General features: G+C 37.5%; 1 protein-coding gene and 1 long non-coding RNA gene across 5 annotated transcripts in view; one reads left to right on the top strand and one right to left on the bottom strand.

Moving 5' to 3' along the window:
* Positions 1–453: 453 nt before the first annotated feature.
* LOC138042167 (uncharacterized) lies at positions 454–1,881 on the bottom strand. The gene is made up of 2 exons (XR_011130937.1): positions 1,661–1,881; positions 454–984 (listed from the first exon to the last, which is right to left on the bottom strand). It is a non-coding gene; the product is annotated as an uncharacterized lncRNA (long non-coding RNA).
* Positions 1,882–2,047: 166 nt separating this feature from the next.
* Positions 2,048–8,635, top strand: part of LOC138042132 (major facilitator superfamily domain-containing protein 12-like) — a 50,230-nt gene continuing 43,642 nt past the window's right edge. For 2 of the 4 annotated variants that reach the window (XM_068887918.1, XM_068887917.1), the window contains exons 1-2: positions 2,156–2,294; positions 2,988–4,184. The gene's annotated coding sequence lies outside the window, so the exon portion shown is untranslated. Of the gene's footprint in view, positions 2,295–2,987; positions 4,185–6,569; positions 6,613–8,635 lie in introns of all 4 variants that reach the window. The other 2 variants (XM_068887916.1, XR_011130926.1) reach the window with 2 other exon arrangements.

The following is an 8,635-nucleotide window of genomic DNA, read 5'->3' as shown; positions in this document are numbered from 1 at the left end:
TAGCACTTTAACCCTTTCACCCCTAAAGCGGCCATACTTAGTATTTTACTCTGCCTAACACCAGACAATTTTACTCGTCAATGGGGAATCCCCGGGAGTCAATGGGTTAATCACTCACTAAAAAATGTCCCATTATAATATTATGTTCCACTAACGACCAAAACTGTACCAATAATTTGAATTACAGCTAAGGTCTGTCAAATTTCCATCTGAGTTACCTGACAGCTCTTACAGTACTTCTCAACATAAAGAAAATAAATTCTGTGGACTTAACCATTCCCAAATACAAATGCTGTATATTCCAAATATCGTTACGTAAACTCTTCAAGATCTACCTGCTTCAGGAACTTCAAATAAATGAATATTTTGAATATTTTTCCTGGACTCCTGCAAACTATGTGCACTTTTTAATGGTTTCCCTTTAAAAGTAACATCCAGAAATAATAATGCAAATACAACTGAGGCTGTTTTGCCTTACCTACAAGACAAGACAACAATATCCTTTATTCAAACACAATCAATATTAAAGCAATAATACTTGCTTGTTGGATCACGTGCTAAATATAATAAAGATACACTACAGGAAATAAGAACTTAAAACTAACTATGTGAGAGACATAGGACATCTGCACAAAAAGGGATAAGAAGTAGAAAATAATTATCCTTGTTCAAAATGGTAGAGCATATTTGAAGTCCAGCAGGACCAAGACGAGAAGTTATGATAAAAGCTTTAAACATTTTTCTAAAATATTTTACTGCTATCAAACCCAATGAAACCTTATGCATGGGATTGTCAATGTTTCTAGCTGTAGCTCCAAATCATGTGATATATTAATAAATTTTGTCATCTAAGAAAAGAACAACATGTGGGGTGTAACCAAAACATTCCATGGCAATAATGCTTCCTTTTAGGAACAACTATCCACTGTCAACCATCCATTCACTCAAAACAGATTACTTGATCCGACAACACATGGCAGTCCCCTAAAACCAAAATTACACCATTAATGCTTCCACAAAACAATAGTCTATTAAAAAATGATTTGTTACATGCAAACAGTCACGAATCTGAATCTATAGATACCGGTATACATGTAGATGGTCTATATACAACTGTATAGCTGTAGTAATGCACCTACACTTCTGTTCTTCCAAACATTATTTATAGCTAATTATAAAACATGGATTGTGGCAGGGGCAAAAACGTGCCTTAAACACAAATTAATTGCAAATCCATAACTTGGTAACTATTTCAACGCACAAAATAATTAAACTAACTGACAAGGATCGGTGAGTTGTGACTGCTAAAAAGTATAATAACTTAGACATATTGACCAGAAAAGAGAATATAATTACCTTAAAAGCAGCTATTTAAAATATTTGATGCTAGGGTTACGTTCCCAATGACACAATCACACTCAAAATCAAATTCAAATCTGATCGAATCATTGATCATTCATGTAGAGGTGCCGATCGTAAGGAGTAACGGAGAAAAAAATAACCTTCACGTTGCATAATATTGCCATTTCCCTGCCACCTGGTACAAGCCAATTCACACTTGAACGGAAACCTTGGGAATCCTGCTTTTTGCACATTACAGTAACTTTTTGTACCCGGTGGCAACAAACTTTCTACATTAAAAATTGCGTAAAAAACTCACCTGTTTCGCAGCTCTTATACCACGAAATAAAATTTTCCAGGAGCAAATTTTCCGAGGATACCAGTTGGATTGGACTTGCAAACGTTTTACACAACAAAGACGTTCTCTAAGAATACATTCCACTTGAAACTGGCGTTCAAACTAGCCTTGATCGCTCTAAAAAGAACGGAAACCAACAAGCTGCCGATTCTCAAACGGCAGCCATTTTTCTGTTCTTCTGGGGAGTGCTTTTCTCACGAGAACCAATGATAGTCCCGGAAACGTATCACGTGCCATATTGCGCGACTCATGCGCAGACATTTTTCGCCAGTGACATCATTCTCGTCACCAGAGCCTCAAGAGAAGAGCTCTGGGGTCGAGATTGCCAGTGACATGAACACAGCGGTCAAATGTCTGCGCATGTGCAAGCGTGGAGGCAGCCAAAATGGCGGTGCGACCTCGTGGGCTTAAGTTGTGACACTCAAGTCGCCTCACTGGAGTTAAAAACGACCACAGTAGCCATACACATGTAGAGGTGATATCAAACAAACTTCAAACTAAAGCAATAACAGCTGATCGTACGATGTATTCAATTTAGCATGGTCTATAATACTAAGGCACTCATGCATGAGAAGACACAGCATTGGAAATCACTGTAAGTTACACGTAAAGAGAGATGAAATGCCGTGTTTTTCTCGTGATTTGATTGAAAAGCTGTGTAAATATTACATCATTCATATCGTCCTTAAAGCTTACGTACAATTCTTGAGTTAAGTGCATTAGGCATGATTTATACCTAAGTTAATTTATTTTGCAACAGAAATGGTCAGAAATGCTGAATGCTCTCCTCTTTTTTCATTTTAAGAAATGAAAAGTTCTTTCAATCTATCCTGTTTTATTTTGTTTAAGTAATGCTTCTGTGTAGTTGTATTGTTTTTTGTTTTGAAGTACCTGTTATTTCCAGAGATGTTCTCCTACAGTATTTGTTCAACACTTGAACTTCACCATTCTTCCTTTTGTGAGAAGTTTTAAGTAATGCTAATTTATCTCTTTTGAAATTCGTTCTGTACACTGCACTGTACATGCAAAATAACTGATCTTTAGTCACAGAAATGTTACAAATGTAAGAGAACATAAGTTGTGTTGTAATGACAGTTCTTGTTTAATTTTTGCCAGACATACTTAGCTTCCACTCAGTGCACTTTGATATTGAAATTCTACCTCTTTTCATCCAATTTCAACCAGCTTTGAAAGGCTTTAAGAACATACTATTGTACAAATGACATTTAATTCAAAACCAGGCTAATCTCAGAGAGTTATTCAAGGAATCTCCCTTGATCTCTTATAGAAAAGGAAAATGGCTTGTCAAAGCAAAACTGTGAAGGGTACTAGAACACCATGGACACACAGCAGGAGTCACACTCAGGTCTTTCAAACCCATTTTACACACATTTTACACAAAATGGACATTTTTAGCAAGCCTCCTTTGAGATTTAATGGGCAACAGGTCTTTGGAAGGTGGGCCATTCATTGGCAACCAAAAAAACAAAACTCTGGTTGCCCAAAGGGCAAATTAGTAAGAAAGTAATTGTCAAACACTGCATAAAGCTTCCTTTGAACTGCTTTACGAGTAGTTACCCATGAACTGCAATGACCACTCGCATAATTATCAAAAATGATCATTTCTCAAACAGGTCTGCTCTGCCCAGAAATTCATATTTGTGGTGAACATTCAGCAGTTGATGTTGTCCAGAGATTAGTAGCCTCTTGCAATGATGAAATTGAAGTAAAATACTAAATAGTCACTCAGAGAAATATGAATCCACCAACGTCAGCTATGCATTTGTCTGAGCCCTCTCCCGTAGGAGGAGCCTGTCTGGGAGATTGCAGAGATCCTTCACCCTCCAAATCAAGGAGTGGATTCACTCTACCAATAATAACTACTGTAACTGTTACAGTATTATTTCTCCAAGGATGGCACCTTGTGCACTTCCCAAAAACTAGCAACTCAGAGACTGATATTCAGCTGATGGATAGTGGTGATTTATCTTTAATCAAAATGGAATTAATTTAAGCATTTCACAAACCCCATCATTTTGCTGTTACTGTGCACCAGTCGTATTTGTTTTTTTTTTTAATTGCATGACAGGTTTGTCATTACGAAAGACTCTCTCCTCTAGAAGTCAGACAGTATCACAGTCTTGGTATACCAAGAAACAAAGTGCTCCACTAATATGGGGGTGTGCTACAATGAAATAATTTTTTTTTTTTTCAATGAGAAGGGAAAACTATTATTATTTTTCGTCCTATGTCCTTGATTTACATATAATTATATTTTTAAATTTTTCTACCTAAAGGCTTTGATAATTGTAGAGAAAGAGGTTTTGGATCTTTAAAGTTTTGCTATTATTATAATTGTAACTTTCTTCAAGGATGAGCGATACACTTTGACAATGGAAGACCTGACACCAGTGCTTAGTGAATATGGTATACCCTAACTGTCAGAAGCCAATTAACTTATTTTGTGTGAGAACTTGCAAGAAATGTAAGTAACAATTCTTCGCAAAACGTAATATCTATCTTTGTAAACAGACATCAATAAAACGTAATAATGAAATAAAGCAATAGAGAAATGATCCTCGCAATTGCCTTAGTTTATTGACACCTAAAAAATTTCAGGTTCTTCCAACGGAATTCGAACCCATGATGTAAGGGATGTTGGTGCAATGCTCTACCAACTGGGCTACGAAGCTGCACAGTTGGGAACAGGTCAATTTGTTAGGCTCATGTGTTCCCGTAAGAGGGATCAATATAATAAATGTAGCTATTTGAAGTGCAGGCTTCAGAGACAAAAAAGAGAAATGATCATCCTTGCACTTATTTGTACAATGCTTAAATTGTCCAGATACCGGTAAGTGCATGCGAGGATCATTTCTCCATTTAGTTCAGATATTTTGTTGTTTGCTAAAATTTCCCAGTCCCATCTGACTCATCAATCCTCTAAAAATCTTTACTAATCTTTGCATAAATTTTTGCCATTATCACAATGACAGGTTAATTATTTTCTACCCAACAAACAGTTTTTCATGAAAGGGAGAAGTAATTTTTGCACTTATCTAAGCGGTTGAACCGATAATTTTTTATTGTCTCTTATATATAAGACCCATAAAAACCTCAGCTAGCTTCTACACGAACCCATAACTTTTGCAATGTGGTGTACTGCTCTACCAACTGAGCTATGAAGCCACTCAGGTATGTATTATTATTTGAAGTGTGTGTTATAAATGAAACTAGGAAGAAGTGATCCTCTCACTTATTGTCTCTTTTCCGAAGTGAGCTGCCCCTTACTTTTGTTTCAATTATGGTAAAACAATATGACATCCAAGCCTAACCTGCACTTTACACACTCTGCCAACACAGTCTAACTCTGGGAGATTCTGTTGCCATCAGGAACATTGGATAGGAAAGCTAAACGTGCCAAGAATAGGAGTGAGGTACTTTCCAGTCCCTGTGATTCCCAGCAAAGGCAGTTTAAAAGGTCTGACTGAAAATGAATACAAGACAGTCAAAAGAAGAGAAAGGTTTCTTTTCATGTACTTGTTTTTTTATTTTTTATTTTTATTTTTTATTTTTATAAGTAAAGAGCAGGTCACTTAAGAAAAGAGACAATAAGTGAGAGGAACACTTCTCTCTTCTTCTCCTAGTTTCATTTATAACAGACACTTCAAATAATAATAATACATGTACATTTCCATGTCATTGTTTTACCATAACTGAAACAACCCAAACCTTTGTAAAAATGCTAACCTTCGGCTTAAACATTATCTAAAGCATAGTGTTTGAGCCTAATGCTAGCATTAGTAAAGGTTTGGGTTGTTTCAGCTCTCATGATGAAACAATGACCTGCAACCTGCAGTTTACACCCTCCACTGTGTTGGTTGCTCTGATTTTTTATTAAAATGGAATATGAATTATCCAAAAGGTCTAGATAGCAGCAACAATATAGATAGTCGTATAAACATAACAACTTTCTTTAATTTTCCAGACATGTTTCGACGGTACATCCGTCATCTTCAGTGTTACATATTTTGAAATCGCCGTTGAATTTAAAGCGCGCGCGATCTTACAAACTTCGTTACATTGCGTTGTCAATATTGCGTATTAAATCAAAACAGAACAAAACAAAAATTTAAATGAGTGAGGCTTAGTTCCTTACAGGGAGAGAGTCAGGTTAATGTGTTTCACCTGCTGGTTGAGATCGTTCTTCTCCCACTTTATATACATGGATTCCTTAAGCTTCACTTGGTACTTAGTGGCTGCAGAGTCCAGGATCTCGAAGCAATCTGGTTTGCAGGATGCCTTACAAAACTCTGAACTCTGCAGATGTTTAAAAACGTTCGAAGATCTGTCTGAAAGTAAGTGCTCGCGCACTCGTGTGGATAAGTGTCGGCTGGTTTCACCAACATAACAAGCATTACAACTTGCACACGAAAATTTATAGACCACACGCGTGCGAAGCCCTACAGGGACAGCATCTTTCACATTAAAAAGATTCCTGACTTTGAAAGTGGTGAAGACTAACCTTATATCAATAGGTTTACATAACCGATTAGCAAGTTTGCGTATACTCCTCTGTGCCGTGACTGAGAAGTGCCCAACGTAAGGGATTTTAAAGAAAAACTTAGGTGTTTCCTGGGGCTCGATTCCTGAATGAGACTGTGTTTTCCCTCCCTTGACTGCTGTCTGAATATATTTAGAAATATATTTGTTGATAAGGTTCTCATGGAAGAGATTGTCTACGTAGACGATACATTTTGCCTTTTCCGCTCTGAACGGGATGCAACCCTTTTCTTCAATTATATCAACAATCAACACCCCAATATACGCTTTACAATGGAACGGGAAGCTGACCATGTTCTACCTTTCCTAGATGTTCTAATCAATAACTGCAGAATGACAGACAATTTTTGAAGGTCAGTATGGAACCCCATCCAAGTGTTGTTTATCTTAAAAGTTCTATCAATCAAGGTTTTGATTAACCCCAATTTATAGGTAAAGGGGCAAAAACTCAGATAACTGGTGAGCAAACCTGTGAAAGTTTTTTTCCGGTAAACGGTGGTTACACTTTGGTGCGGGTCAGTGTTATTGATTAGAACATCTAGGAAAGGTAGAACATGGTCAGCTTCCCGTTCCATTGTAAAGCGTATATTGGGGTGTTGATTGTTGATGTAATTGAAGAAAAGGGTTGCATCCCGTTCAGAGCGGAAAAGGCAAAATGTATCGTCTACGTAGACAATCTCTTCCATGAGAACCTTATCAACAAATATATTTCTAAATATATCCAGACAGCAGTCAAGGGAGGGAAAACACGGTCTCATTCAGGAATCGAGCCCCAGGAAACACCTAAAGAACATTACACGTTGGGTACTTCTCAGTCACGGCACAGAGGAGTATACGCAAACTTGCTAATCGGTTATGTAAACCTATTGATATAAGGTTAGTCTTCACTACTTTCAAAGTCAGGAATCTTTTTAATGTGAAAGATGTTGTCCCTGTAGGGCTTCGCACGCGTGTGGTCTATAAATTTTCGTGTGCAAGTTGTAATGCTTGTTATGTTGGTGAAACCAGCCGACACTTATCCACACGAGTGCGCGAGCACTTACTTTCAGACAGATCTTCGAACGTTTTTAAACATCTGCAGAGTTCAGAGTTTTGTAAGGCATCCTGCAAACCGGATTGCTTCGAGATCCTGGACTCTGCAGCCACTAAGTACCAAGTGAAGCTTAAGGAATCCATGTATATAAAATGGGAGAAGCCCGATCTCAACTAGCAGGTGAAACACATTAACCTGACTCTCTCCCTGTAAGGAACTAAGCCTCACTCATTTAAATTTTTGTTTTGTTCTGTTTTGATTTAATACGCAATATTGACAACGCAATGTAACGAAGTTTGTAAGATCGCGCGCGCTTTAAATTCAACGGCGATTTCAAAATATGTAACACTGAAGATGACGGATGTACCGTCGAAACATGTCTGGAAAATTAAAGAAAGTTGTTATGTTTATACGAATATGAATTATAAATGCAATAATGCCAGTTGAACAAAGGAGTGATAATTATGTGGCATAAACAAAAACAAGAAAGGACCCCTTCTTTTCCTCACCCCTCCTACCCCACCCCACCCTACCCTCCCCCCCCCCCCCCCCACTTCTTCCTCCAAGGGCCTGATGTTAAGCAGCCGGTTGTTTATAATGCACCCACTTGAGCCTAATCAGCTCAATGCCAAACTTAGCTTTTCTCGAGAAAATGAAAAGATTGAGTTCTTTAAAGGGGCTAGGTCACGCAATTTTAGGTAATTTTGTTTAACTTTGTTATTTATGAGCTCTAAATGTCAAATTGGCAGAGTAAGAGTCTTTCATTTGCAAAATCACGGCCACATAACAGCTGAGAATGATTTTCCAGCTTTGTAAACGACATTTTGATATAGACTGATATAAATTTGAAAAAAGGTGGGCCAACGTTTTTCAAATTTACCCAAATTCAATCCATTTCAATCCTCTCCAGTTTTGTCCATCCATGTCCCTTCTTGGCTTCCTGTGTTTTGTTAGAGTTCTTCTATAGTTTTGAACAGTTATTTTAATATTTTAGTTAATTCTATGACCAATCGATCAGTGCTTAAATTGCCTAACATTGCGTGACCTCGCCCCTTTAATGTCATGTGGTAGTTTTTGCCAGTGGTCAGCTGCCAGTGTTGACAGCATTGTTTTTCCAATATTAGTCCTGAATCGTGCTTTATAGAAGTTGCTTTTTGAAGCATATCTAGTGTTGTATGTGTGAACATCACTAGCATAAAGAAAATAATAATGATCATCATCATCATCATCATCATCATCAACATAAGATAGCCCTCGCAGGGGTTTTGGGCAACAAGGGAACATGGCTAATTTTAAACTGAGGAAAAGGGGAACTAAGACAAAGTATCCTGGGAAACAAAGGA

The sequence above is a fragment of the Montipora capricornis genome, chromosome 3 (assembly GCF_036669925.1).
Source record: "Montipora capricornis isolate CH-2021 chromosome 3, ASM3666992v2, whole genome shotgun sequence".
NCBI classification, from domain to species: Eukaryota; Metazoa; Cnidaria; class Anthozoa; order Scleractinia; family Acroporidae; genus Montipora; species Montipora capricornis.
The sequence above is the reverse complement of the archived record's forward strand: the minus strand, read 5'-3'. Positions and strand labels throughout refer to the sequence as shown.